We start from the raw sequence: 22,257 nt of genomic DNA, 5'->3' as shown, positions 1-22,257 counted from the left end.
AGTTAATAAATATTTATTGTGGTTCACAGTGTTAGAGATCGGCCAGATAATAACCATTAGGAGATTTGAAAAATAAAATAAAAAAGTTGGAAAAGTGTTAAAAAATGCAAAGAAATAAGCTATAACATTTAGTCATTCACATTTCAAAAGCTAACTTTCTGAGATCGATTTACTCCTCGCATTCTCCGAAAAGGTTAAATAACACCTCAAGCTTATGACATCCAGTTGTTTCATTTTATAGGAAATTTTGTAGGACGTCGTGGGAGAGGGAAAAATATTTTTTTAATCTTTCATATTCATTCACAAATTCCATACAAACACTCTCGTCTCAAAATAAAATACGATTATATTTCAAAATTATAAATAATTTGAAAATAATTAATGAAATTGAGAATTCGCAAAAATTTCCTACTGATCCCATTATTCACTTACTATTTGAAGATGTTTTCCGTACATTGCCTTTTGGACTCGCGACTCGTCGTTATTTGAAGCCACAGTAACAACTGCAAATAACTAACTACACCAACAATACTAAATATATGCTAACACAAAAATCTCTCAGAGAGAAAAAGCAGAGAAATGTGATTTGCGAATAAATCCCACTAATTCCATATTTGTGTGGAGAATGTTGTTGCTCCAACAAATACATATGTATAGCATTTCTACTGAGCGGGTAGTAGGCCTCGGCTCTCCAATATCAGCAGCCAACCAACAATGATAGCCACTGATAATAGAAGGTAATGCCAACAACAAATTCCCAACCAAAATACCCATGCAGCAAATAAATAAGCAAAAATTTGGCGAAAAGTGCAATGAAAATGAAATTGAATCGTCTCGGCATCGTATTGTGGCACACGGTGTGGCGCATCGTATTGCTTCGCGTTTTGTGTTGTTTGTCTGTTTTGGATAGTCTTTCGCGTCGTTGGCATCGGAGCGGTGCATTGATTGAAATCGATTTGTGAGAAGAAGCGTCACAGTCAGTGACAGAGTTTGCGACTGCAGGCGTTGTCTAGCCAAATCGGGCCAAAATAAGCCAAGTCGGGCCTGGCCAGACAGATGAGTGTTGTGTGTTGAACGGTTTTGCTGATTTCTCGCCTTTTTCGGGTGGAATACAAAAGTCGTGAGTTATTTTTCTACTGTTTGCCCGCTTTTCTTTGGCTAACTTTGACGGACTACACAAACAGTGATTATTGTGCTTGATTTTTAGGTAGTTGCGTAAAGTATTTTGCAATTTTATTTTTTACTGTTTTGATCAAATGCCAGTGCAAGCCAAAATTTATGGCTGATATGGCTAACACCAGAGCCAATGACAAAAGCACCAACATGCAACGGCAACAATAATTTCTGCTGCATAAACAACTAAAGCGAAGTGTTGGAAGCGTTTAACAATAAAAACTTCTAGTCGTGTAGCAGCAGCGAATGCGAAACGCAGGCCGTGGCAAGCAGCGGCAGTTGTGAAACGGTGGGCGAACGTGCAGTAGAGTGCAAAGTGTGAAAAAAATAAATAGTCTAAACTAAGAAGTAAAAAGTGCTAATAAAACACAATCATTTTTTTATATGCATGAAAACTTTAACAGTTTTATGTTAGAAGTGGAGTAGATAAATTAAAAGTTATGATAAAATGTATGAAAAAGGTGTGAAAAAATTCAATAAGAGTTCGTTCTTGCGGCAAAGTGGTTGCGAGTTTTCAGTGCCGTAATCGAGTTGCACTAAAAATAGCTGCGTCAGCCAAGGCAGCAACAAGAATAGCGTAACATTGGACAACAATAAATAAGGCAGACAATGCAGTCGATATGTTTGCAAACATTCACACACACATACTTATGTACACACACACACATAATATGCATGTAGGTAAATGAGTGGCGCCGGTATTGGCTGACTGTGTGTCTGGCTCATTGTGACTGTTGGACGCGCCAGCTTTGTTTGTGCATACCTATCTAAGTAGCAAATGTGCATACATAAATTTGTATTTCTATAGTTGGATACGTGCACATATATTACAAATTCCAGTGTGTGTAATTTACTTACGCGTTACATATTTACAAAGAAATTTATGTAGCTATGCTGGCGAGTGCAGTGCTCCACCCACGTTTTTTCTCGGCTAACCCAGTGTACCAAATCATAAGGCAAGGAGCAGCATAGTGTTTAATGGGATAATAAATACTTTAAATATAATTTCTTTCTCTCTAACGAAGAGGACAAAACTCTCGTCGTAATTTGTCTCAGAATAAATTATGAAACAAATGGCAGTATAACGGAAAGCCAGTTCAAGGCTAAAAACTAAAACTTTAGATATGAGATAGAAATATTTTTACTATTATGATGCAACTACTGGACTTGCAGAAGTTTTCACAATAAAAGCGACATTTTGCCAAGATTTGACAACTTAATTTTTTTAAATATTTGTTTTTATAATAATTAAGATTATACTACAATAAAAACCATATAACCATATAACCACACTTTACACAAAATTAAACAGAATTCCGCAAACCTTCACCAAACTTTCCTTCCACTTAAAACAAATTTCGAGTATTCCGTGTATGGCAGAAAATCAACAAAAAATAAAATAAATGTGAATATCAATGTGAATTTCTAGCCGTATTAAAATTGCGTAATATTAGATCAAAAAATTCTAATTAAAAAGTTTGAAATTTTGGTGAAAATGTGTTTGATTTTTTAAAAATTGTGTACAATGTGTGAAACTTGAGTTTTATGAATTTTGTTATAGTGTCACCTATGTTTTATAAAAAAAGGCATAAAATAAATAATTAGCCAAAACTTGACAAATACTGCTGTGCTATTATCGTGACCATGTCTGTATTTATATAGATACATCTTAGGGGCACCGGAAAATAATGCCCATTTTTACTTTTCTTCTTTCCTTAACCATACAAGTAAATTGAATGCAGAAGAAAAAAATAAATGTTAATAACATTACAATTTAGTGTCTTTGGTTTTACGGCTGGGCTACCAATCCTGCGCAAGCCACTCTATGTACGTCACATTTTTTAAAGCGAGTCTGTTGCTCTAAGAACACACATCGTCTTTCGATCGCATCCCATATGATGAATCAAACGTCAAGGAAAGTTAGATTCTTAACGAAGTTTACATCGCCGATCTGTGTATTACGCGGGAGATATTTCCTTTCTATTCTATCACGCAAATTTGGGAGGCATTCCTCTATCCTTGGGATACATCCTCTAGTTTTTCTTTTTAGTCAATGATGCCATCAACCTCGTTGGCAAGAACTTTTTACCATTTACTGAGCAAACTTTCAATGGCGGATCGATAAAAATCAATTGGTTTTTCAGCAAAATATCTGGAGATGGCATTTTTGGTATCAACCAAATTTAAAATTTTTTTTGTTAATCAAAAAGGCGCATTGTCGGATACTTCGCTGGATACTTTTCAAATAATGATTGATTTACTCGTTTTAATTGTTCACAATAAAGGTCTGTATTCACATTTTCACCAGAACTAAGAGCTTCAAAATGGATGTTTCCACGTAAACCACCCCAAACACATAAAAGCGCCTTTTTTGGATATAAACTTGGGTTAGCAGTCCTTTGAGGCGTTTCATTCAGAGAGAGCAACTGCCTTTTCCGTTTTGGATTATTATATCGGACTCATTTGTTACCTGCAGTGATCAAGATATCAAAAAACGGTGCTGTAGAGTACCGTTCAAGCAATAAGTTGTATGTCGTGAAACGGTTAGCTCTATTTTTTTCAGACAGATTATGCGGAACCCAAACACCTGCTCGTTTGTCTTATAATTTGTTGCAAATGTTTTTGGATGGTCGACTGAAGAGTATTTGGCAGTTCTTCGATAATCTGAAGGGGATTTGCTTAAACTTCCGCACCTAATGTGTCATTGTCTAAAGTTGTGGTACTTTCTATAGCTGCACACCATAACTCCATACGGGACTTAATATCTGCTTGTAGATTAATAGTTTGTTTTCTATCGTTAGAGCTGATCTGCTACCCATGAGCCATGACATGGTTTTAGCCGGTTGTCAAAAAAGGTGACTCAAAATTAATCACCCTAACGGAATATTTATAACTTTTGCAAATGGCATCATACAACTATTATATCTGACACTTGTGAATTAGACAGCTGCAACTGCGAACTGATAAGCAATGGAGGTGTAAGGTCAAAGTAAAAATGCCCATCACTAAAAATAATATTTTTATTTAATAGGAATAGTTATTCAAAAACAAAATTGGATGATAAATTTTCTGCTACTTTGTATAATAAAATTAAAAATAGATTTTGGTAGGCATAAGTAGAAAATATCACCAACTACTAGAAATCTTCAGAATTTTTTGTAACTTGATATATTTATAGGATTCGGTGATAGACTTTTAGAAACCAAAAGACTTTCGAAAATTTTGAAAAAGTTTTATTCTTCACCTTGATCGTTTTGCTAACCATTTTTTTAAGTATTCATGTTTTTGACACAATTAATACGATTTCAGTGAATTTTATAGTGAATATGTTATAGTGTAAATAAAGTTGAATCAGACTTTTTTTAATTTTAAAATTTTTATTCAAAAAAGTTAAAAGAAGTGTTTGACATAATTTTCGGTTAATTCGCATAAATTCTCGAGTTCCCTCAATACCAGATTTTTTAAACAGACTTAAATTAAAAAATTAAATTTTCATTAAAAATGTTAAAACTAACATTTGACTTGATTTCTGGTAAGCTGGCGTCGATTTTTGAGTTTTCTAAATATCGCTACAATATACTTTAATACTTTAAAAGGGAATTATATACACTGTAGTGGTACTTCGGTACTTTAGATATTTAAATTTTCTTTAAGGCGTGTGGAAACTCAAATCTGATGTTGTTATACGAAAAAATGTATAGGGGTTTTCAATAGGTGCGCTTCAACTTTTTTCCGATAGGGAGGGCGAACGACGCAATATTTTTTTATTTTTCGCTTGTCATTTGTAAACTTCATTAGTATACATTTCATCATGGAACGCTACACACTTGAGCAACGATTGCAAATCGTTCAAATTTTTTATGAAAATAATCGTTCTGTTGCTGCTACTTTAAGAGCATTACGGCCATTTTACGGTCCATTTAACAAGCCGTCCCGTTTTGGGGTTATGTGAAGTCATTGGTCTACAGTAACAAGCCGGCGACGATTTGTGAGCTCAGAGCCAATATTGAAAGCGAAATTGCTGGAATTTCGGCCGATTTATGCAAAAGAGTGGTCGAAAATTGGGTTCAACGATTGGACTTCGTAAAACGTGCACGCGGTGGTCATGCAAAAGAAATCGAATTTCATACTTAAATATATTTGTTCAAACTCGATAATAAAAAAAAAAATAGTTAAAAAAGTCAAACCGTTTGTGTTTTATTCAAAAAAGTTCAAAAGTTGAAGCGCTCTTACTGAGAGACCCTTTATTTCAAAGCATTTTTCCACAAAACAAACAAAAAAATAAAAAAAGATATATAACAAAAATTAGGCATATATAGTCAAGACACATTTTTATGAAAATTCTAAAATTATGAAAGAGATACAAATATTTTATTGCATAATACTCTGAATTAGGAACACTTTATTTCTATGTAGTAATCACTCCTTCGTAAGTTAGTCCATATTTATTGGTCCACGTATTTGTCTATTAAATCTTATTTGAATCTCGTGAGAGAAAAAGTGCATCTACATTAATTTTGTATTCAAATGAGCAAATCTGCCATCATTTGGTTCACTGGTCACAAGTTTGTATCTATTTTAGTTGCTGTCTCTTATCATTGCTACATATTTGTTGTTGCTTTTGTTGCTCTTGTTGCTTCAAATCGAGTATCTGCGCACTTCTGCTGATGCGCGTAAACAAGCGTTATACATATGTAAGTGGTAGAGGAAAACATATGTACATGCATACATATGTACATACATACATGAATACAAATATATATATATTACCTAGTATGTTGCCCTCACTTAGTTGGTTGGGGAAAGTAAGCAAATGCCTATGAAAGTATTCATAAAAGTTAGTAGAGTAGCTAAACTAATTTGATTACGTACGTAACAGATATATTCTCTGGAATGAGACTAAGTCATATGTCTAGATAAGCACAAGAAGTTTCAGTAAGATCAGGAAATATTTAGGATGAAATTAAATACGCACGTAAAATCTAAAAAAATATGACAAGAAAGTGCAAATAAAGCTTCGTATCTCACAACTTTGTTTGCACAAATAATTAAACGAGGAAGTGATAAATTAAGAAACCACTCATTTTGCCTCATATGTTTGTATAATATTAGAAGGAAAGTTAGTATTAAAAATAAAAATTAAAAAAATCAAATTATTTACACAAAAAATGATTGGTGAAAGTGAACAACAAAAAAAAGCTCCGCGTTACATAGTTAAAGTTAATTGTGAAAATAAGTTCATGTCTATGCACAAATTCTATGCATAATTGAATTATATTAGCTACTTTTGTTTGTTGTACAAGTAAAGTACGCGCTCTGCAAATCTTATCGCAAACTAATACGAACAACAAAAAAATGCAATAAATGTTTAATTGAATCTATAAAAGCATTAAAGCAGTAATCTGCTGGAGAAAAATAAATAAAAATTAAGAATAGTGATACTTTGTGCCCAACAACAAAGCCAACATGCTTTCTTTCACTTTATTTCACTTGCTCACGAATAGCATTACTATAATTGCAGCTGTAATCAACGAAATGACTCAGATCCATTAATAACCGACAAATAGCAAATAGAGACTGAAGAAATCGACAAATGACTTTTGCACTGCTAAGCTCATTTGATGAGAGTAAATAAAAAAGAACAAAACAAAAAAAGCAAAATATTAAAGAAAACTAAATGTGCAAGTTCATTTAAGTACATGAAAAGTAAGAAAAAATACAAAGTGATGTCAATCATTCAAGTATGTTAATTTGTAAGGCAAATAAACGATAAAATAATTCACTAAGAGCTACTGCCGCCGCCACTACCACGCTGCCTTTGCCACTGGTCACATCGGCATCAAAACAAAAATCAGCTGTTTTTCATCATGTTTGCTCATTGTTTACACACTGTGTTTACGCTCGTGCGCTACCGCTAAGCAATTAACACTCTCTTAGTGCCTCTCTTACTCGTCGCTCTTGCACTCTCACTTCATAAGCGTATTCTAATATATTTTCTTCGCTCTTCTTTTGCATTGTAAATTTTTTGTTTACTCACAGAAAAATACTAATACAACATTTTTAAACTGCTTCTGCTTATTTTGGCTAGCGCGCTGTCTCCACGCGACATTCCTCATTAGCAAACAATTATTTATTTTCTTTCCGCATGAATATGAATACGAAATTTTCACAGGCTCGTGTTAACTTCATACTTTATTTAAGGAAATAATTTCAAACGAAATAGCTTGCGTGGAAAAGGAAGTAATTAAATATACAGAATCTATTCAAAATAACAGCATCTGTTAAGCTGCCATGTTAAGGGTTATAATGTAGCAGATGCGTAGCTCCATATACTAGAAAGAGCTGTAAAAGTTTTACAGATGTGCTTTAACATTAGAAATTTCCCACGGCAATTCAATGTAATGTAAGAAGGTTTCTGCTCTATTTACATTTATTCTAAGCAAATATTGCGAGAGAGTTATGTTTCAAATTTACATTTGTTAAGAAATACATATAACCTGATAAAAATGGTTAAAGTGAATAACATTAAATATTATATTCAAATATTTAGATTCATACGAGTATATCTATATAATTGTCGCTTACACCTTTTTTGGGTGCTTGGTCGAGCTCCTCCTCCTATTTGTGGTGTGCGTCTTGATGTTGTTCCACAAATGGAGGGACCTATAGTTTCAAGCCGACTCCGAACGGCAGATATTTTTATGAGGAGCTTGTTCATGGCAGAAATCCAAACGGAAGTTTACCAATGCCTGCCGATGGGCGACCACTATGACATAGACAAATTTTTTTCTTCATTTTGGCGTTTCACGGAGATTCGAAGGTATGTAGCCCGAATTTCGAACGGTAGTCTGACAAATAATATGAGTACTACTGTCTGGCAAAATTGAATATATTTACTATTGCATTGCTAACATCTCCACTACCACCTATTATACTTGCGTGTCATATTCTCCAACAACAAACTTTCCTTTACTCGTTTCGTGCACGAACTGAGCACTCCACTAATACTAATAAGCACAAACAAAGGAGAAACTTCGTTAAAGTAGTGCTTAAGTTAGTATAATAATAATGCTATTTCGCTGCTTTCTGACAAAATTTTTACTCAAATATAGATTTTGCAAAGTATTTAAGTATTTTGTGATATCACAGGTAAATGGTTTCGACTTCTTTTTGGGCTATAAGTTTTAGATTAGATTAGATTAGATTAGATTAGATTAGATTAGATTAGATTAGATTAGATTAGATTAGATTAGATTAGATTAGATTAGATTAGATTAGATTAGATTAGATTAGATTAGATTAGATTAGATTAGATTAGATTAGATTAGATTAGATTAGATTAGATTAGATTAGATTAGATTAGATTAGATTAGATTAGATTAGATAGATTAGATTAGATTAAATTAGATTAGATCAGATTCTATAAGAGGTTTGCTCTTCGAACCCATGGTCTCATCAGAATACCTCATCCAGTCCCAGTTCCTCTTTATTATTACCATATTTGCTTTCACGCTATCTTGGATTTAGTATGTATTTACTTGAATTTATTGTCGCGTGAACATAAAACATGCCCACAAAACGCGAGGTACTCATTAGCAGAAATAAATTTTCTAAACCTATGAAATCTAAACGAAATCAAACAGTTTATTTTTTTTAAACCATCCAGAAAAAAATAAAAAATAAGATAAGATAAAATAAAAAATAAGTTGAGTGATAAAAAAGATATTAAGGCGAAAAATGACAAGTATATTGATAAAGCAAAGCGCTGGTTGACAAATGACATTGAAATATTTAGAGCATTAGAAGATTTCACATCTTTAATGGAACTCTAATTTTGAGAATGTTGGAAGATTGAAACAAATTATAATACGTTTCAGCTGCAGTAGCCAAATGCGTTGGTGCATGACTACCATTCGGAGAACATATGCTCGAATCTCTCTCAAACACCAAACTGAAGAAAAAGTTTTTTCTAATAGCGGTCGCCCCTTGGCAGGCAATGGCAAACCTTTGAGTGTATTTCTGTCATGAAAAAAGCTTCTCATAAAAAATATCTGCCGTTCTGAGTCGGCTTGAAACTGTATGTCCCTCCATTTGTGGAACAACATCAAGACGCACGCCACAAATAGGAGGAGGAGCTCAGCCAAACACCTACCAGCAGTGACGCGCCAATTATATATTAGTTTTTTTTTTAATTATAATTCTATGTATTGTATATATAATTATGTAAAACCAAACACACATTTTTACTAACTACTATAAATGGGATTTTCACAACCAGGTACTAGAAAATGTCTATTGATTATATGAATATTTTGCTAAAGTTAATAGTTTTAGTTAATAGTTAGTTTTGAAAATCTAATTACAGCAAATAGATTTTGACTTTTAATCCGCCCTACTTGTGGTTAATTAATCTATGTAAGAGTCACCACGGTTTCACCACGGAGGCTTAAACTTTTATCAATAAAATTAAAATTGCGTATCAACAATAACTAGCAGAATACATTTTCAGTTCACGTTTCGCAAAGAACCCTTAAATGCTTTAGTTCGATTTCTTTTTATGACATTCGGACAGGTTCTGTAAAAAACTTACGAGGAAATTTCAATGCAGTTGGCGGAGCATTTCAATAAAATTCACTATTTTATTTGCAACAGCAAAAAATACTTCTGTAGGTACTGCTCCTAATAAAAATACTTTTTTTATTACCGTCCGTCCGTTACTTTGGCGCTATAGCGGAAGCGCACATTCTGTGGGAATGTAAAGATACTCATACGCCCTGTAGGCGATGGTCAAAGTACATAAAATCCATCTATTATTACTTGTACGCCCTGTTGAGATTCAGCAATCCTTTGACCAATTCAAGCTCATATAATAGCCTAGTAAGACGGCGGCGTTAATAGCGATTACTGGCGCATTTAATTTTGATTAAAATTGTCGCGTGACAGACGGTACTTACGCAATTTACTGAACAGCTGATTTGCTTATTGGATAATTTTGTCTGTAAAAGATGGACCGCAGGCAACAAATGTGGGTATTGGCTGCTTTGATACTCAGAAATAATTATTTATTAAAAAAACATTAATTGCAATATCTCAAACGGCTCCGAAATACCAAAACCATTAATATAATTTCTAACGTTTTAGTACAAACTAGCATTCATCCAGTCTTTCTTTTTTCTATCTTTAAAAGTTTCATAATTTTTCATTCACAATAGATACGAACTGTTATTTTTTGGCAATTTTACCATCGAAAATTCCCCTAATCCACTTAAATTATAATAATTAAGTCTAGTTGTCAATCTGGATAGCTGCACTTAATTCCTGAGATAATTCACATTTAAGCCGTTAATCCCGATTAGCGTCAGTGAAGAGGCTATAAGGGTCTTAAAGTAGGTATTAATTCATGAGTATTTTATTAGAAAGAGTTTTGAACACCATTCTCATATATGAGGAGTAGATAAATCTAAAAACAAATTAGGCAAGTTTTCTTTTGCTGAAAAAATACTCAAATATTTTTTATCGTGCGCTAATTTTCCTTTATTACAGATGAAAATATACATATAAATTAACATTTGGAGCACTTTAGCGAGTTTTGATAAATACCTGATTCTTCGGCCCACAATATTTCTAAATGAGAAGGAAAACGCCGAACCAAGGCAGTGAAGTCACCTTGTGAGAAATGCGAAATGCTGGGAAGGAACACATAAACTGCTCTAGAATGCCTATAGTATTACCTCCTTTATAAGCTATGCGTGTTCCACTTTGCACCAGTCCTAATTTTAACACTTGAGTTGGTACGACAGTGTTCGATTAGCCCTTCAATTAATAGTGGATAAATTACCCTTGTGACCATTTAAAGTTCAAAGGCTCGGATTTCTTCTTACCAGCACTCAAAGTACCTGTATAGGTAATGAGCCAGCAATTTTGTTTATTATTTGCTTACAAAAGCTTTTAGCTACACTGCTTGCATTACTCAGTATTTGCTGCTGCAATTTAATTTTAGAAATATCAAGTAATTTTTTCCCCCAAATAAGTATAGCAGCAATCCATATTGTTTGCCAATTTTATTTAAAATTATCATAAAACAAAAACGACGGCCATAGCCGTTTAGGTTGGGCGTGACTACCATTCGGGAGTACGTAGGTTCGAATATCCATGCCTGAAACAGTGAAATTATAGAGAAAGTTCTTTCTAATTGCAGTTGCCCCTCGGCAGGCAAGGGCAAACCTTTGAAGATATTTCCGCCAAGAAAAGGTTCCTCATAAAAAATCGTGTGCCGTTTGGAGTCGGCTTAAAACTGTAGGTCTTTCGATTTGCGAGAAAATGTCAAACGCCTGCCACAAATAGGAGGAGAAGCTCGGCCAAACACTTAACAGAAGTGTATGCGCCAATTATTTATTTAATTCTTATGCTAAGAAGAAAAAAACACACAAATCACAACACAAAATCAATAAAATTTTATTTGTTTACCTTTCAAAGCAAGAAAATTCAGTAATTGAAACAGCCAACAAATTTTCCATTTTCAAATGGTTTCACTTATAATAAAAATTTCTTTGTATTTATAGCGGGCATTTCTGTTTGTAGCTTTGCTTAAACCTCATTACTTAAACAATATTTTGCGAGTTTGAAATGTAAGTTTTGAAATTAACTTACTTTTAAGAAAATAAAATATTTTCAGAAAGCCAATATAACTTACCTGTTTTATACAGGGGAACTAACAAAGTTTCTAAATATATTTTTATGATTATTTTTAATCTTCATTTTTTTATCTTCTCCACATAGCCACCTTAGTATCAATACATTTTTTGATCTGTTAATCCACTGTTGAAAAAAGGCCTCAAGCCGCGCTTTTACAGCTCCTTTAGTTCAGCATTAACTGCATCTATTATCTCTTCTTTGCTTCCAGAGACTTTTCCTCTAATTTTTTTTAATATTTGGAAATAACCAGAAATCACAATAAATGAAGTTACTTGCCATTTCAGCAGAGTGAGCTGGCGCATTATCCTATTTTCAACTAAATGTTTGCACACTTTTGGTAAGCAGTTTTCAGTATACCATTTGTCAGTTACTATCTAAGAAGAATCTAACGGAGTAGCAGCAACCATTTTTAAAGCTGCTAGACCCTCCGTTTTCGATTTTTTTTTAATATTGAGTAAAATTTAGTCTAGCTTCTTTTTGACACTCATTCAAAATTTGTGGAGCCCATTGAGCAGATCTCTTTACGTATTCCAAGTAACTATCCACTATTAGTAATATTGCCTTAGCATTCAAACCCAACTCACTACACATCATTTCTTCTATCATTAGTGGATTCCCGTCAGTTTTTCACTTCCCCAGGGCCACATTTATCTCGTCAATCGTCCTTTATTTCAGTCCTTCAGTCGCCACATTTTTTCATACTTCTCGAGACTCGTCCTCCAAATTTCATGCCTGGAATCTCTGATATCATTTACAAATAGTCTTAATAGATAGAGTGCCCATTTTATATGCAGTTTGGAACTCTCTGAAAATTTCCACAGGTTTTTATTGACGTCGAAAGCAGTGAAGTATTGAGTAATAAATTTTCTACTGCCTCGCTGGCGGCATTTCTACTGATATCAATTATTCTGCGTTTTCTCGTCTCCAATTTAAAGGATTTTTCTGCAATTTTAAATAAAACATTAATGACTATGACAACACTAATGGCATTTTAAAATAAAAATAAAAATAAAAAAATTTCGATCGATTTGCCGAACTTTTGTTAGTTCCCCCGTACATATAAACATCAAGTATTTTCTAAAGGAACGCCTTATTTCAAAAACCAAGAAAACAAAAAAGAAAAAAATAAAAGCCAAAATATCAGTAGAACCGGCGTGTAGTCTCCAAATTACGTTTCCTGTCTAAGTAAAAATAAAGACACTCTTTTTTTCAAGAAGAAAGAGTTGGTATATTTTTTGCTTATTCAACTAAAAAAAGCAATTTGACATACAGAGTTTTATATTTTCGGCAACAAATCTACTTAAGCTGATGTATAGTGAATATATGAATATGTTTTTTACATTTATGTACCTGGTATTGCATTTCTAATAATTTAGTGAATAAAAACTATATTTATTTACCTTTAAGCATTTGTCTAAAAATCATAATTGTACAACACATACAACTTGTTTTTTTAATTGACACTCCAAGATGGGTTGCTATTTAGCATTCGCTTAAATCACCACTAATACCCGTAGTAATTTAATTAACAGTTCTATGTCAATTCATAATTTTTTACTCTTTCACTAACATGAAAGGAATCTTAATTCAGCGTCTGCTAAAGAGGTGTTAGAGATGTGCTTTTCGAGCAGGAGCATTAATAGGCAAACATACATATATGTACATATAAAACAACATTGGTTGCCCTTTTCTTCTTCTACGAATAAATTTTGATGCAGCATTTTAATGGAACAAAAATTTTCGTATATATAAAGTTTTCTTGTTGGTCTTAACCAGTCCGTCTACGATGCTAATGCTCCGATAAATAAGAAGTGGCGCTAAATGAATCATCCAATTACGTTTTTAAATAACTAAATGAATTACTAAATGAACAAACAAAAACATATTTTGAGTAATCGAAATCTTTACTTTTACCTGTATGCGCTCCATTGTAAATGTAAATTCTAATATGGTTGACGCGCGAAGCCAATTCCAAATAAGAATCCGATAGGGTGATTAATTTTGCGCCATCTGTATGTAACTTTTTCTCAATTTTTTTTGGTTTCAGATTTATCTTAAACTAAATTTGCGCTACAATTAAAATCAGAAAATTATTTTTTGTGTAAGTGCTTAAGTTTCAAGTGTCTGTTGAGTAAGAAATACATAAATAAATAAATATATAACTAAAAAATAATGGCTATCTATGTGTATGTGTATCATTCATCATATTTTGAGTGGCGCTGACTCGCCAGGTAGTTAGCTAGAATAAGAAACAATCCATAAAGTGTTAAAAAAAATCTGTTTGAGTTTTGTTCATTGATTGACTATTAATGTGGCGTTAATTACTATGTTTATGTCCAATTTCTAATCTCTTATATTCAGCAAAGGTAAATTCAACACACACGCATAAGCATTTATGAGATCGATCAAACAGGCCTACTGGAGTTGGGTGTACAGGGTGGTTCATATCGTGGGGTCCTTTTTAAAAATGTTCTCCTAAAATACTCGCCTAAACGGTCTGATATTATTTGGGTTGTTCGTAACCTATTTTGAAATATTGAAAAAACCAAATAAAAATGGGGAGAATATTCGTAGAGGATTACCGATTATTTTGAGTTATTTCAAAACTAAAAACAAAAAATATTTTTGAGAATATTCGTAAAAGATTGCCAATTACTTTTGAAGAATTTAAAAATTAAAAGAAAAAATTGTGGGAATATTCCTGAAGGAATGCCAACTAAGTCAGATTATTTCGCAATTCAAAAAAATTGGTTATTTAAAATATAAAAAATGTATTATATTACTTATAATATATTGGCGCAGAGAATATTCGCGAAAGATAGCCAACTATTTTTAAGGAATTCAAAGATAAAAAATATGTTTCTGAGAATATTCGTAAACGTTTACCAACTTTTTTAGTTCAGCTATAAATTTAAGAAAATAAGGTTATTTAAAAATTTCAAAGTAGTACTCTAAGAATACTCGTAAAAGTTTGCCAACTATTTTTAGAGAATTTAAAAGTTGAAAAAAGAAAATTCTGTAAGTATTCGGAAATGATTACCAATTACTTTTAAAGAATTTAAAAATAAAAAAAATAAAAATTCTGTAAATATCCTAAACGATTGCCAACTATGTCAGGTTATTTGGAAATTAAAAAACAAAATGTTTCTTTAAATATAATAGCGGCAGGCTAATCAGCTACCCTGTCAAAAATCAAATAGATTAACAAAACCAATGCAAGAGGAGTCTTGTTGAGGCCCTATGCTTCCGAGAGGAGTGAACAAGGAAGAAAAAAATTTTATATATTAAAAAATTTACTCTGAGAATATTTGTAAAGATTACCAACTATTTAATATTATTTCAAGTTCCAAAAAAATATATTAGCGCAGAAAATATTCCCGAAAGATCACCAACCATTATTTTTTTTTAAATATCGTACTAAAAATATAAAAAATTATAATTTATAATTCCAAATATTTGAATATAAAAATAGTTTACATAGACATAGATTTCGTAAAAAGCTCTAAAGGTTTTAATGATGCTTTGAATTTTTTTTCGAAACTTAAATAAAATTACGAAAGAATAAATCAATTTTTCCTAAAACTTTAGACATTTTTTAATGAAAGGTTTTAAACGAAATTCAATTACCAATTGGCAGTAATAATTTCTAGTATAAATATTCTCTCCTGAAATTACTTAGAATGTCCCTTAAAGAGCAAAGCAAGCGAATTCGTATTTTATATTGATTAAACTTGCAAAATTATTCCAATACCAACAACAACAAGAATGCAATGTATGTACATAAGTAAAAGTAAATTGTGTGTAATCAACAAAGCAAACAAAAAAAGTATTCGTATCGGGGAATAACAATAGGCAGATCGAAAGAAAGAGTTAATACTGACGGTCAGTGAACAAAGAGACTTTGGAAGAATGACGCCAACAGCGGCAGTGATATATACACATGAGTGTGTATGTATATGTAGTAATATGTAGTATGTACTTATGTACATATGAATGCGGATAATCGCTGGCAGACGCTGCCAAACAGCCAGGCAATGTGGACAGCTGTTACCGCTTCCTCTCCCCGCCATCAGCGCCATAGCCAGACCAACACAAATGCTGGCGCATTGGAATTTTTAACAATGTCTATCTATCACCCGGCCATCACGTTTAGAATAAAATACAAATTATTTGCTTATTTTGTTGAAAAAAGAAACTTCAATGTTTCAGTTTGCGCGAAGGCAGCGTTGAGCGTAGAAGCAAATGTAGTTGTACGCACAGGACGGCATAGGTGGCGAAATATTCGGTTGATTGAAATTATAATACGTGATTACGCGATTTCAATTAAATTTCACACGAGTTTACATGGAATAGCGCACTATCGACAAAAGAGTTCTAAACGTGCATACATACATACGTACATGTATTGTGGTTTGTGTAAGCTTTTTCGTAATTTGATTTGTGTGAATTGTTTGTTTTTTTTTGGTTCGTTTTTGTTTTTGGAAATATATTTAGTGTTGGAGCATTTGGGTTAAAAGCGTATTTGAATGCGCTGAAATTAGCAGATTCCATGTGGCTTTGTTTACAAGTCTGTGGCCAAGTGCAAATTGTGATGAATTTGTAAATTTTGTGAATTGAAGTGCACGCGCGGTTATTGCAAATATATTTGGCATGCAGTTTCGAATTTGAAGGCAAGTAGATTTATTGTGCGGAAGCGAGTGCTGTCACTTTGACCCACATTGGGAAGCAATACTTTTTATTTTGCCAATAATGCGTACATATGCAGATTTGTGGTTTACAAGGTCAACAAGCAGTGAAAAATAAATGGGAGTCGTTGGGAAATATTTCGAAGCTCCAAAAAAGTAACTGTAGCTTGAAAATGAAAGTGTAATGAGAATGAAAGAAAACTGTGAAAGTGGAAATAACAAAATTTAAACGCTAAGACGCGTTTTTCGAACACATTCAAGAATATCCACAAATGTTTGCATGCATTAGAATACCGCCGAGTTGTTTGGGATTTGCAAAAGTGTTTATTTTTTTTCGCTCCCCGCGCGACTTTGGATAGCTTTAGAATAAAAACAAAATAAGATGCCAAAAAAAATAAAAAAAACTAGACATGTGTAGGGAGAAAAACTCAGTTAATTTGGACTTAAAGCCAAAAAATTTAAAAAAAAAATGTGTATAGCTCTATCAACTAATATCTTCTAAAATAGTTGTTTGTCGAAATATAGCGCAACGAATTTTTTTTATTTATTTATTTAATTTTTTAGTCAAAAAACTATTGACTTAGTGCTAATATAGACTATTAATAAAACAACAAATAAACTAAAAAACAACTTGATTAGAAAGAATACAATCATATTACCGAATTAAATGATGCAACAAAGAAGATAATTGAATTTTAGTTATTTTAATCTAACGATAACGGATTCGAGATCTCATTAAATTCGCGAAGTGCCCGATCAATAGGTGCATTGGACTTGAAATTCGTTGAGATGTCTTGAGATAAAAAGCGTAAGAGCTTCGTAAAGTTCTCACCGCAATAAGAAAGTTAATGTGTTGCAAAAGAAACGCACAATCAATGTCACTTTAAATTAAACACAAACGAAAGCGATAGAATCGGCCTTCTACACTCAAGTAAACGTTAAATAAAGAATAAATATTTGGCGCGTACGCTTCTGTTAGGTATTTGGCCGAGCTCTTCTTCCTATTTGTGGTGTGCGTCTTGATGTTGTGCAATAAATGGAGGGACCTACAGTTGCAAGTAGACTCCGAACTGCACAGGGTTTTTATGAGGAGCTTTTTCATGGAAGAAAAACACTCGGAGGTTTGCCATTGTCTGCCGAGGGGCAACTGCTAGAGAAAACATTTGCTATTATTTGATGTTCATGCACGGAGATTCGAACTTACGCACTCCCGAATGGTAGTCACGCACCTACCCACTCGGCTACGGCGGCCGCCTGTAATTCAATTATTAACAAGCGGGAGCTTTCCTCTTATAGCTGGATAGGAAAATTTAAAGATTATAGGGCAAATTTAAGAAACATCTTTTGTACCCGTTCTATTGCCAGCAAATTGCTGATAAGGTCTCCAAATAAGTAAAGCGTATCCCATCCTGGATCGAACAAACGCGGTAAACAGCAATTTCATGGTGTAAAGGTTTGAGAAGTTTGAACTGTTCGAGTATGATTTTGAGATAATATAATTGATATGACTTGAGAATGAAAGATGTCAATCAAAAATTACTCTTTGATCTCATCCACTGATTGGAGGGCATCATTAGAGATATAATAGGATGATTGTAAAATATCACGCGGTTTTAGAGTAAGTGACTTAAAAACATCTTTTAAAATTTAAAGAGATACATGAATATGTACACCAAGAAACGAGTTTATTAAGGTCAGCCTGGAGTCTAAGACATCTTCTGGGTTTCTTATTGAGACAAAATTTTGAAATCAGGGGGCAGAAGATTTTCCCTCAATTGTAACAAGACAACTTCTTTCATTTAGATAGGATTTTAACCCTAGAGGGAAAATCGATGCAATCAACTTGAAGTGCACATTAAGATTGAACACTGTCCGTTAGGTGTCCATGTCATGAGGCTGTCTGGAGGACGTGGTGGAATCATCTCAGCACTTTTTTTCAGCTGCTCTGCTCTCCTTCGGCTAAGGTTTAAACATCTGGGCTCTCACTTTTTCGCTACGCTAACGGATATTGCGGGTTTAAGTATCACACATCTGGTGAAATTCATCAACAGCTTGAAGCAAACATAATTCGCCACTCGTTGGTCGTCATCCTCAAATTCTCTAATCCAAGCCCTGGGTTCTGCATGGTTTCTCCCCCTCTCCTGTTAGGGGAGTCCTCTGAACGGTCATCTCTAAGGCAAGAACCATGCGGACAATATTCGTTTGATGACGAAGATCCGAAGATGATATCAGTGAAGATCCATTGGCTTTGTGATTTTGCAAATGAAGTAGACGAGTTCTCTTATCTTCATTACAAAAATGGCGAGTTAGCAAAAGACCTACATAAACAAACGAAAAGCAAAAGGACGAGCTACCTTTGGCATGCTTAATAAAGTTGCACAAAGTTGAAGATTTCCGACGCCAACGTGAAGTCGGTGGTAATATTTGGGTGTGAAACGTGGAAACTGACGAATTAGATATCTATCTTTAAACAAATCAAATTATAATACATTTGTTGAGGCCCTATGCCCTAAGCCCACCTAGGAACCACAAGAACGTATATACTCAATATATATACAAGGTGGCGCAAAAGTAAGCTTGCGATGTTTTTTGGCTGTAATTAAAAAAAAAATGAAAAACTTTGATTCTTCTTCTTTTTATTTGGTCTTTTAATTTTTTTTACATCAAGTCGAGAATATGATGTCATGTAAATGGCCGCCGCCACAGTTGATTGCCATTTGAGCCCTTTTTATGGCATTTTCCATCACTTTGGCCAAAACTTCCGGCGATAGGTCCTCACATTCTTGACGGATATTGCCTTTAAGAAACCCGCGACTTCAAAAAGCCCCAAAAAAAGAAGTCTGGAGAGGTCAAATCAGGCGATCTTGTTGGCCAGTGCAAATCGCCAAAACGGGAGATTAGGCGTCCGGGAAATGCATCCTTCAGCATATCGGTTGTGGCACGTGCAGTGTGTGCCGTTGCAGCATCCTGTTGGAACCACATGTTTTCCAATCCCAATTCATCAAGTTACCGCAAAAAGAACTCGTTGATCATTGCTTTAGCGCTCACAATTCACAGTAACCGTTTGGCCCGCGACGTCTTCGAAGAAAAAAGGTCCGATGACCCCTACAGCGGAAACAAACAGTGACTTTGAGCGGGTGTAATGGCTCTTCGTGGGTTAGACGCGGATTTTTAGTGCCCCAGAAGGGTAAACTTTGCTTATTTACGTACCCGCTAAGATGGAAATGGGCCTCATCACTCATGATTATTTTTGATGAAAAATCATCTTCCTCTTGGTGGTGATTAAGGATGGCTTGAGCGTATGTTGGACGCGATTGGCGGTCAGCAGTTAACAGCTGATGCACCGTCTGGACTTTGTACGGAAACATATTCAAATCCTGTATCAAAATTCGCTGTAAAGACCGTCGACTGATACCCATTTGCGTGGCACGTCGTCTGGTCGATGTCGACGGCGCTTCCATGACATCCTCGGCTACAGCAGCAATATTCTCTGCAGAACGGCTACTCCGGGGTCTGCCACGCCTGGCAGCATCTCGTGTTGTGCCAGTCTCTTCGAGGCGAGTGGCTAAACGTTGCAGTGTTTCACCAGTAGGCGTTGGACGGCGAGGAAATCTGCGACGAAATTCACGTTGTGCCAAAGACACCGACCGATTACTGGTCAAATAAATAGTCAGCAATATTCCGCGTTCTGGAGCAGTGTAGCGTAACATTGTTTATTAACGTGTATTTCGCATGTGTTTACTACACAAATGTCAAAACAGAACTGACATTAGGGGCCAATCGCAAAATTTATAGCACTTTCTGATAGGAGGATTACTTTAGCGCCACCTGTTATATCTATATATATTGCTTTTCAGGGCAACTTGAAATTAGATTGAGTTTTTGCTCAGCCAATGGTTTTGCACGTGATTGGAAAGGCTGGAGCTTTAGAAATCGTGCAATGAAAGTTTCAATGCTATACTGATAGGGGCTTTTCAGGACAACTTGAAATTATAGAGCGCGTTTTGCTCATTCGATTCCGTTGTTGTTTTACAACTGATTTTCAAAATTTACATAGTTCGAAAGGCAATCGTGCAATGAAATATTCAAGGCATTCCAAGCAAAATTGAAGGAGTTATGAAGTTACTTTGACTGAAAGGGGCTTTTCAGGGCAACTTAAAATTAGATAGAGTTTTTGCTTTTTCGTAACTCTTCTCAGCTACAAGAACAATGTTTTAAGAATAATGCAATTGAATAAACTTAGTTGGTTATACCACCAATAATAATAAAAAAAAACACTGATTCCAAACACTCCCTGTTTAGAGATTTAAGTAATTGAAGAAAAAATGTATTTAAATATTATTTATTAAAACCAAAAATTTCAAAAATGATTAAGTTTTGGACATCATGTCATATAAGCAAATTAAATAACAGAAATTAACCAGCCTGAAACGAATGAAATGAAAGAAACCTAAACCTTCTTTGTTAAACTATTTTGTTTTAAGTGCAAACCCATTGATCTGCCTGACGGTATCAATCAAGATCGATGAGCCGATTTATCTAAACCTATTGGCATACCACGCAAAACAGTGGCAAAGAATATGTCTGACATTCTTCTTCTCCTCCTCATTCTTGCATTCAATCTTTGAGCATGTCGACTTAGGGCGCAGTGGCCTATGATCAAGGCAACTAACGTAGAGAAGTTTCTCCTTGGCCGTTTGAGTAGCGCCTTTGCCTTTTTTAGTGTTACATGTCAGACTATCAAGCCATCTCGTGTTGGCTGAAGTGACAATGCTACTTGTATTATACCACGGAGTTTGTTGGTTAAGAGGAGTATACCTATAATATTCACATCAAGAGGCAGGCGAGAGGTAGTGTCCTCTCTCGCTAATGTATCTGACTTAAAAAATCTTGTATGTCGCTTTGCCCCGGCAGCCATATGAAACAGGTGAGGAAATATTCCGGCATCTTGTTAAGAGATGCCCGACATTTGCGAGCAATGATTGAATTAGTGACAGCCCCCACCAAGATATTAAATCGCCACTGAGCTATTAGAATATATGTATGTATATGCACTTCTCTAAAAGTAGTCACATTTTTGTCTAACTAGACAGCTACCCCATTAAAGGCTAGCATTTAAACCTGAAATATGCTAAAGTCATTAGGAAGGCAATTTCATCGTTAAGCTTTGAGCCATCAATAGATATATAAAAATATACTAATCTTTTGAGGTATTTTATAACTACATATATTTCATTGTCGCACTGGCCATTTTTCACCTAAACAATACTCTACAAGAGACCAAATGAGTTTTTTATTACTACTAATGGACTAAAGAGGTTAGCAGATAAACAATACCTATATTCCTTAAAAAAAATCGCGTATTTAATGTGGGGTATGTTAATATTTCAACCCGCAAAATAACCCCGCTCTCTCTACTAGGTACTAGGTTGTTAAATAAGTTTTGCGATTCGAAAAGAGAGGGTGTTGCTACTAGCTTACAGTTTTTTGTCATGTTGGTACACTCTTCATGTGAACGAATGTGAAGTTTCATTTTAATCTGTCAATTCATTTTTTTACAAGCCATTTAGTATAGACGTGAACGAATTTTGATAGTGCATATAGACTTTTCGCCCTCAATTAGTATAGTAGAAAGGTGGGCCGCTGAATTTAAACGTGGTCGTACAAGCCTTGAAGAGGATCCACGTCAAGGACGTCCAAAAAC

The 22,257-nt window shown here is 34.3% G+C and overlaps 1 protein-coding gene across 6 annotated transcripts in view; it reads left to right on the top strand.

Annotated features, from left to right (window-relative positions):
* Positions 1 to 919: 919 nt before the first annotated feature.
* Positions 920 to 22,257, top strand: part of LOC129247782 (sodium- and chloride-dependent glycine transporter 1) — a 41,287-nt gene continuing 19,949 nt past the window's right edge. Inside the window, exon 1 of one of the 6 annotated variants that reach the window (XM_054887083.1) lies at positions 920 to 1,120. The gene's annotated coding sequence lies outside the window, so the exon portion shown is untranslated. The other 5 variants (XM_054887088.1, XM_054887086.1, XM_054887084.1 and 2 more) reach the window with 5 other exon arrangements.

Source organism: Anastrepha obliqua, chromosome 5, assembly GCF_027943255.1.
Source record: "Anastrepha obliqua isolate idAnaObli1 chromosome 5, idAnaObli1_1.0, whole genome shotgun sequence".
Taxonomy (NCBI): Eukaryota; Metazoa; Arthropoda; class Insecta; order Diptera; family Tephritidae; genus Anastrepha; species Anastrepha obliqua.
Note: the sequence above shows the minus strand (reverse complement) of the source record. Positions and strands in the feature narration are given on the sequence as shown.